This window comes from Pseudophryne corroboree, chromosome 3 (assembly GCF_028390025.1).
Source record: "Pseudophryne corroboree isolate aPseCor3 chromosome 3, aPseCor3.hap2, whole genome shotgun sequence".
NCBI classification, from domain to species: domain Eukaryota; kingdom Metazoa; phylum Chordata; class Amphibia; order Anura; family Myobatrachidae; genus Pseudophryne; species Pseudophryne corroboree.
In genome coordinates, this window is record NC_086446.1 from 259,005,023 (window position 1) to 259,014,324 (window position 9,302).

Sequence of the window (9,302 nt, forward strand, 5' to 3'; positions counted from 1 at the left end):
ATCTGCGGTGCAGCCTGACTCTCTGATCCATTCTGGACTCACCTGTTTCCAGCTACAACAATCACCTGCTTCCAGCTCAGCTTCCAGCAGTGTACAGCTTCTCTTAAAGGGCCGGTGTCCTTTCTGCAGTTTACCTCTCTCCACCGGTCTTATTATTTCTCCGTTCTCAAATTCTACATTTCATCCATATTGCATCGCTCTCAAGCCTCATTTATTATTTAACTGGTTCCAGCCAGTATCCACTCCGTGCCAACACCTGTCTGGTTCTAACCAGTACCCACAGCAGCATTTTACCTACAGCAGTCCAGCTTTCCCTGGAACACCAGCTGGTACGACCCTGGGCTTTCCTCATTGCTACAGTAGAGCCTGGTAAGGACTTTCCAACTTGCAGATAATAAGAACTGTCTCATACCACCAGAGCTCTGTGGCCCCTGCCACCCTGTAGTACCCAGGAACTGTATTATTATTTCTCTGCTGATTTTTATGTTTCTTTTTACTGCTACTGTGATGCATGGAGTTTTGTCATAAATAAATATCATTGACTTTTACTCAAGTTGTTGTGGTCACGCCTTCGGGCGGTTTTCTCTTCATGTTACTTACATGTCCAGGGGTCTGATACAACCTCCCAGGTTCCGGTACATCTCAGCCCCTACAACTGAGGCTGCCTTCCGTCAGCTCAGGCCCTCAGTTGTGACAGTAAGCACTGACCTAATGAATCCAGCCGGAGACCAGGATCAAGCGGCCAGGCCGATGCAAGAACTGGCAGCCCGACTAGAACATCAGGAGGCTGCACAGGGCCACATCATCCGCTGTCTCCAGGATCTCTCTACTCGGCTGGATGGGATTCAGACAACTCTCCGTGGATCAGGCGCGTCTGGTGCGTCAACCACAGTGACTCCAGCTATAACCCCACCCACCTTACCCATTTCTGCTCCACGTCTTCATCTTCCAACGCCAGCAAAATTTGACGGATCTCCTAGATTCTGCAGGGGATTTCTCAACCAGTGCGAGATTCAGTTTGAGCTACAACCTGGCAATTTCCCCAGTGACCGTACAAAAATTGCCTATATCATCTCTCTTCTCAGTGGCTCAGCCCTTGACTGGGCATCACCGTTATGGGAGAGGTCCGACACCCTGCTATCTTCTTACACCGCATTCGTGTCAACATTCAGGCGCATCTTCGACGAGCCAGGCCGGGTAACTTCAGCTTCGTCTGAGATTCTCCGTTTACGCCAGGGATCACGTACTGTAGGACAATATCTTATACAGTTCCAGATCCTGGCATCTGAACTGGCATGGAACGACGAGGCCCTGTATGCTGCATTCTGGCATGGTTTATCCGAGCGTATTAAAGATGAGTTAGCTACCAGAGACTTACCCTCCAAGTTAGATGAGCTAATCTCACTTTGTACGAAAGTTGACTTACGTTTCAGAGAGAGAGCAACTGAGCGTGGAAGATCATCTGCTCCAAAATCTTCTGCTCCTCCTCCTCGCCAACTGTCACCAACTAAAGATGAACCCATGCAAATTGGCCGTTCCCGTTTAACTCCTGCTGAGCGCCGAAGACGTCTCTCTGAGGGGTAAATTTACTAAGATTCGTATTTTCCCGTTTCAGGTCAAAGTTCAATCACGAATGACATCGACAGTGTAAAATTGCAACTTTTTGAATTGATTACGACTAATTTACTAAGCTGTCGTATTCGGGTTTTTCTTTTGTTCCGAAGTCAATGTCATTCGTGGTTTTCTGCTGTAGAATGCGTCCGCTTTTGTTGTTTCGCGGCCGTGTTTGTGGGTTTTTTTTACGACTGCGTCACGTCTGTTACGGCAGTGATTTTGATATTGCGGCCGCGTTTTTAGTCCTAAGTTTCGTTTTTGTCACGCGTCCGTGATTGGTTGTATTCGTGAAGGAGGAGTGTCTGTGCATATTACTATAAAACCGCCCCAAACACACCGCACCTCGTGGGTTTAGCTAGTGGAGAGGAGAGAGGAAGGTGTATTTGGAGTTGGTGAGTTTGGTGGAGTTTTTGGAGGATTTGGAGAGGAGTTTTGTGATTGTTGAGTGCTGTACTGTGTGTGTAAGTAGTCTTGTCATATTTGTAGTATTGTTTTTTCTCAGTTTGTAAATTTTTTTGTCCTTGTTATTTTTTTTTAGTCTTTTGTCATTGTTTGTGAGTGAGTGAGTGAGCGTGTGTGTTGGCTGTGTGGTGTGTAGTAGTAGTAGTAGTGGAGGAGTGTGTTTTGTGTTTTTATTTTTCAGTGTTTTTTGTCGTTTGTCCTCATGTCAGACTCAGAGGTCAGTGTGGTGGCGGAGGTTAGTGAGGTGGAGGCTGGTAGTGAGGTGGAGGCTGTTAGTGAGGTGGAGGCTGTTAGTGAGGTGGAGGGGGTTAGTGAGAGGGAGGAGGTTAGTGAGGAGGAGGAGGAGGGGGTGCCTGTTGCTGCATTCTCCAGTGATAGTGATGGTGTTGTGGCTCCGCAGCCACGCACCACTACCAAGACTGGCAGGAATATTAAGTTCAGCTATGCTGAAAACATGGCGTTGGTGCGTGAGCTGATGAAGCACCATCGCCAATTGTTTGGTCAGGATGCTGGCAAGGTGTCCTCCCGCAGGAAGTCTGTCCTGTGGGGGCAAGTAATAGTTGCCGTCAATAGTGAGGGTGTGGTGAGGCGGACTGAGGACACGTGTCGCAAGAGGTTCTATGACATAAAGCGGCGTGTCAAGGCCAAGATGGCCAAAGAGGCAAAATCAGCCCGCAAAACCGGAGGTGGACCCCCTTTCCGGGCAACCTATCGGGAGTGGGAGGAGCCTGTGCGGGCATTGATTCCTGCAGAAGTGGTGTCTGCAACTCATGTCCGGGATTCGGACCGACCCACGCAGGATGGTGAGTTGGATTTGTTAAATTTATTTTAAAATGTCCTCTAAATGTTTATTTTTTATTTTTTTAAGGTTAAAGGATGCAAAAATTGTTGCTCAGATATTGCAGGCCTATGCACCCTTAAGGTGTGTTTGTGTTTAGAAATTGCATTTTCCATCTTGCCTTGGCTGTATTTTTTATTTAATTTTGCTCAAAAACAGGTGCAATGCCTGCTGGTATGTGTATTTGCAATAATAATTTTGCGATATTGCTTGGACATCGGTGTTGTATGTAATGGCATTTTTTTATATTTGATTAATTTACTTCAAAAAAAAAGGTTCCTACAAATTCAAAATTACATTTTGGTTAAATTTGCAAGTAGTCAATCTATGCAATATCTGACACATAATTCTCAAATGTAACAGATTTATTTGGTGCAACACCATGTACATTTTGATATACACCACAAATTAAGGAAGCACGAAGATCTTAAGCAGAAATTAGTTTAATTTAGAATACATAATAGATGGTTACAGTACACTAAGGCTTTGCAGTTATAATTTTTACACAAAGCATGGTAATAATGTTTGCTCCACTTTTTCAACAGTCCGACAGACCAGCCGGCCAGACAGGCCTCAGACAACTCAGGATGATGCTGGGATTGCAGGTAAGACTTCACTGTAGTCACATATTCTGCAAACACATAGAAGTACAAAATATTAATGTTTATATATTCTCATAGGTTCTGCTTCTGTAAGCCGACCTCCTGTAAGGCGCCCATCACAGGGCTCGGGCCACTTACCCAGGAGGCCAAGTAAGACACGGCGTCTTGGCACGGAATCTGCGGCTCCATCTTCCCCACCCAGGCGGCGCATTTCGGCAGTGTCACCCCAGCCACCACTGGCACTATTGGCGAGTCCACAGAGTGATGAGCCCCAATCACCTTAGTTATCTGGTGAGTCAAAACAGAAACTAAACACATAGCAAATAATCTACACAGTACAGTTACTATGTTGTGAGTTGGAGTTGACATTGCATGTTTGCCATAACAAGCAATGTCATGTTACGTCTTCAATTGGTAAAGGTGCAAATGCTTAATTTTTCAATGTCTTAGTGGTTGATATCGCCAACATCATTTTTAAAAACGAACATACATTTGTAATAATTTTGGCCACACACGTGCACATTAAAATAAATTTAAAAACAAAAAAAAAAACATTAAAAATAAACACCCTCCACAACATTATAGTGTTCACACATCTCCCCTGTCCGGTATGTAGACTGCTTACTTGCTCCGCTCCTCTGGACTATCCAGGTAAGCAGTCTATATCGTGGACAGGGGAGGTGACATAACACTGTAATGCTGTGGAGGGGAGGTAGTTAGGTGAGGATTACGCAAGTCTGTCTATGTGCACGCCTGTGATGGTATATATGTTTTTTGAGAAAAAACAAATTATAAGTTTAGAATAACAACTCTAAAAACTTGAAAAATGGAGTATTATGAATGTAGTAATGTGTAGAACTAGCAAATATATTTTAAGAAAAATAAACATTGCATGTTGGCCACCCCATACAGAGCCCAGCTTGATGGCCGACGTGGACCAGCAGGGACAAGACCAACAGGCAACCTTCACACTGCAACTAACACCTGTTGACCCGAGCCAGCCAATACAGCTGCAGGATATCCCCCAAGCCTCCATGAGTCCACAACTGGCACAAGCTCCACCCCAGCCACAAATACCAGATGACTTTTGGGCCAGTTGGACAAGCCAACAGGCACAAAGCAATGCCAGCCTGACCGCACATACCCAACACCTTGCCAGTCTGCCCCATCATCTACCGCGCATTAGTCGCAACTCGGGCAGACTGATTGTCCAAGTAGGCCGAATCGCAACATCGATGGAGCAAATACGGGCTGACAACAACCAAATGCTGGCTCATTTAACGCGCATCATTGATGAGCAACAGCGCCATCAGCAGGCACTCGTTCAACTCATTCAGCACAACCAGGTTGTGAATGAGTCTTTATCCCGGATTGTAGCCAGCCACACTGCAACCAACACACAACTGAATGCTAGCATAAATAATTTGAGCAACAACATAACATTGATGGCAGCTCAACAAGTGACCTCCAGCTCTGGAACCACGACCCCTATCCAAACGCCAGTAACCTCCCCTGTTCGGCGTTCCTCCCGAGCACGTGCCAGTGAGCCAGCACAAAGCACAGCACCCAGCACACACAAGCGGAAAAAATAAGACTTTTGACAAATTTGATTTACGCAATAAAAAATTTGATTTGACAAACACACAACTTCCTGTGTCCGTCTCAAATATTGTAGAAGCTGCTATGTATGTATGTATGTTTTTCATGGGTAATGACTGAAAATGTATTTATAACATAAACTAAGTACAATGTACACACCACTATAAACAACAAACAGTAAGTAACAAAACACACAATTGAAAGTATTGCAAAGTGTTTAGTCAAGGATAATTACATCCGACAAAAACTTACCAGAAAAATAACGCAGGATCACTTCTTGCCGTACCTGCCTCCCTACATATGTACTCACACTGTCACCAGATGGTTCTAACTCCTCTGCTTGCTGACTGCTTTCTCCCTCATCATGTGCCAGATGTTGACTTAAACACAGATTATGGAGAAAACAGCAGCAGAACACAATTCTAGTCACCTTTGAGGGACTATACAACAAAAGGCCTGCAGATTTATCCAGACACCGAAACCGTGACTTCAGCACACCAAAACATCTTTCTATCACATTCCGCGTAGCCTTATGTGCATGATTGTAACTGTGTTCAGCAGGAGAATCAGGTTGGGACAATGGAGTAAGGAGCCAAGAGTAGCAGCCGTAACCCCCATCACCTGAAAAACAGATATAGTCAACATTAGTACATGTGTTAGATTATTCATTCCCCTAGTCAAAACTAGAGTTTGTGGTTAAAAGACATACACACAAAACATTTTAAACATACCCAACAGCCAGCCATCAGGCATTTGTCCGGCCTCAAATTTATCGAAGAGCGATGACTGACTGAGGATGAAGGAGTCATGGCAGCCACCAGGGTAACCTGCAACAACACTCATAATTTTAAAGTTTGCATCACAGACCACCTGGACATTAGTTGATTGGGCCAGATGTCTATTCGTATATATGTATTGGCGGCCCCTAGGTGATCTCAGCTGAACGTGTGTGCAATCTATGGCCCCCAGCACATTGGGCATGCCAGCAAGCTCATAGAAAGCTACCCTGACAGCACGCCACTCCGACTCCTCGGTAGGGAAGCAGATTGAGGCATTAATATGTGGATCCAAGACATCCAAAACCTGAGTGGACATTAAACAAGCTAAGGTGAGTGTCATGTTAGGTATTCTATACAATACTGTGTTGTTTGTACTTACAGAAGCAACACTTAGACATAACCGCCTATGTATTTTTAGACTCACCTGATTCAAATATCTTGAAAAGGTGGGCTGTGAGATACCAATCACGTCACCTGCCACAGCCTGGAAGCTCCCAGTAGCCATAAAGTGTAACACAGCCAGGAGTTTGTGTAGGCCTGAGACAGAGCGAGAGCGTGCTGTCTCAGGGTCTAGGCCCAGTTTGACAAGGTCATACAGGTGGAAAATGTTGGTTCTATTTAGGCGGAACATCTGTATGACCCTATCATCGGACAATGCGTTTAAGTTTAAATGACCTCTAAAAAAACGAGGCTGGCGCAGCCTCCGCGGCACCTGGACAACCTGCTGACCATGTTCACTTACCTGGGCCTGATTCCTGGAAGCCTCGTGGAGCAGTCTAAGGTATCCCACAGCAAACATAAATTCATTGGCACACACCACAGCCGCCATTTTAGAGTGAGAGAAATTCAAAATGTGCCTGGAACACTTTTATAGGGCCAAACATTCAGGTGTGAGTAATGGATAATTGAGTACACATGTAAACACGCTTTTCAAATGCTGGCGCGTTTTTTTTTAGGATTTTTTTACGAATTGTATTTTTTCGCGGCCGCAAATGCATTTTCACGGCAGAAATTACAATTACGAATGGTTAGTAAATGACCGAGATTCATATCTAAACAGGCGTATTTTGACCGATGGTGTATTCATTCGTGATTTTTACCTTGAACTTCCAAAATATTACGAATGACCACATCACTGCCGTGATTTGAGTTTAGTAAATTACCGAGATGACACTTTGATGAAAAAACGGCATCTCGGTCAAAATCGGGAGCTTAGTAAATTTACCCCTGAGTCTCTCTGTCTGTATTGTGCAGCTCCGTCTCACACTATTAATGCCTGTCCCAAACGTCCGGGAAAACTCCAAATCCCAGCTCGCCAAGGAGAGGGCCGGCTAGGAGTAATGATCTCCTCTCCATCTCCTCAAGATTGTAATCTCCCAGTCTCGCTTCAAGTTGCTCAACGTTATCAAAACGTCATTGCCCTCCTGGATTCCGGAGCAGCTGGGAACTTTATTACCGAAGCCTATGTTAAACGGTGGTCCCTACCCACCGAGAGACTTCCTTCCTCTTTTTCCTTAACTGCCGTGGATGGCAGTAAAATTTTTGATACAGTTATTGCTCTAAGGACTCTACCAGTTCGTCTGAGAGTGGGAGTTCTTCATTCCGAACTTATTTCACTTTTAGTGATTCCAAGAGCCACACATCCTGTGGTCCTGGGCCTTCCATGGCTCCGTCTTCACAATCCTACAATTGATTGGACGACTACGCAAATTCTGGCATGGGGTTCCTCCTGTGCTGAGACATGTTTGTTTAAAGTGTTGCCTGTCTGTTCTTCCTCCCCCAGGTCGTCTGATGTTCCACCTCCTCCATATCAAGATTTCACGGATGTGTTCAGTAAAGCTTCTGCTGATATCCTTCCTCCTCATAGAGAATGGGACTGCCCGATTGATCTCGTTCAAGGGAAGGTTCCACCTCGAGGCCGAACTTATCCGTTGTCTCTGCCTGAGACGCATTCTATGGAGGAATACATTAAAGAGAACCTAGCAAATGGGTTCATTCGACCTTCTTCTTCTCCAGCCGGCGCAGGCTTCTTTTTTGTAAAAAAGAAAGATGGTGGTCTGCGGCCGTGCATCGACTACAGAGGTTTGAACGACATTACCATCAAGAACCGCTATCCTTTACCCCTGATTACTGAGCTCTTTGACAGAGTTAGCGGAGCTACCATCTTTACAAAGCTGGACTTGAGAGGTGCATACAATCTCATCCGGATCCTTGAGGGTGACGAGTGGAAGACCGCATTTAACACCCGTGACGGACATTATGAGTACCTCGTCATGCCCTTCGGATTGAGCAATGCCCCAGCTGTCTTCCAGCATTTCGTCAATGAGATCTTCAGAGACCTTCTATACCGTCATGTCGTGGTCTATCTAGATGATATCCTCATTTTTGCCAACAATTTAGAGGAACATCGTTTTTGGGTAAAGGAGGTTCTGTCCCGTCTCCGTGTCAATCATCTCTATTGCAAATTAGAGAAATGCGTCTTTGAAGTCAAGTCCATTCCGTTTCTAGGGTACATTGTGTCCGGTTCCGGACTAGAGATGGATCCTGAGAAACTACAAGCAATCCAGAATTGGCCGGTACCCTTAACCCTCAAAGGGGTCCAGAGGTTCTTAGGGTTCTCCAATTATTACCGAAAGTTTATACGAGACTTTTCCACCATTGTGGCGCCTATTACTGCTTTCACCAAGAAGGGTGCTAACCCGTCCAAGTGGTCTGAAGAAGCCATGCAAGCTTTTCATCTTTTAAAACAGAGGTTCATCTCTGCGCCTGTCCTGAAACAGCCTGACATCGACTCTCCTTTCATCTTAGAGGTGGATGCCTCCTCCGTTGGAGTAGGAGCGGTGTTATCTCAGAGGGCTAAAGATGGCCATTTACATCCTTGCAGTTTCTTCTCACGGAAGTTCTCCCCAGCGGAACGCAACTATGCCATTGGCGACCAGGAGTTGCTAGCCATCAAGCTCGCTCTAGAGGAGTGGAGATATCTGTTGGAGGGAGCTTCTCATTCAATCACCATCCTTACAGACCACAAGAACCTTCTATATCTGAAAGGCACACAATGTCTCAACCCTCGTCAGGCCAGATGGGCACTTTTCTTTTCCAGGTTCGACTTTAAACTCCAGTTCTGTCCGGGCTCTCAGAATCGCAAGGCCGATGCCCTTTCCCGCTCATGGGAGCAAGAAAATGAGTCAGAGTCTTCAGACAAGCATCCTATTATAAATCCGTTGGCATTCTCCATGGTAGGGATGGACTCTACGCCCCCATCAGGGAAAAGTTTTGTAAAGCCGACACTAAGGAAGAAGCTCATGCATTGGGCCCATGCTTCCCGCTTTGCCGGACATACAGGTATCCAAAAAACCCTGGAGTTTATCTCTAGGTCCTATTGGTGGCCAACTCTGAAAAAGGACGTTT

At 45.5% G+C, this 9,302-nt stretch overlaps 1 long non-coding RNA gene across 1 annotated transcript; it reads right to left on the bottom strand.

Moving 5' to 3' along the window:
* Positions 1–3,261: 3,261 nt before the first annotated feature.
* On the bottom strand, positions 3,262–3,743 carry LOC135057672 (uncharacterized). The gene is made up of 2 exons (XR_010244290.1): positions 3,655–3,743; positions 3,262–3,545 (listed from the first exon to the last, which is right to left on the bottom strand). It is a non-coding gene; the product is annotated as an uncharacterized LOC135057672 (long non-coding RNA).
* Positions 3,744–9,302: the final 5,559 nt, after the last annotated feature.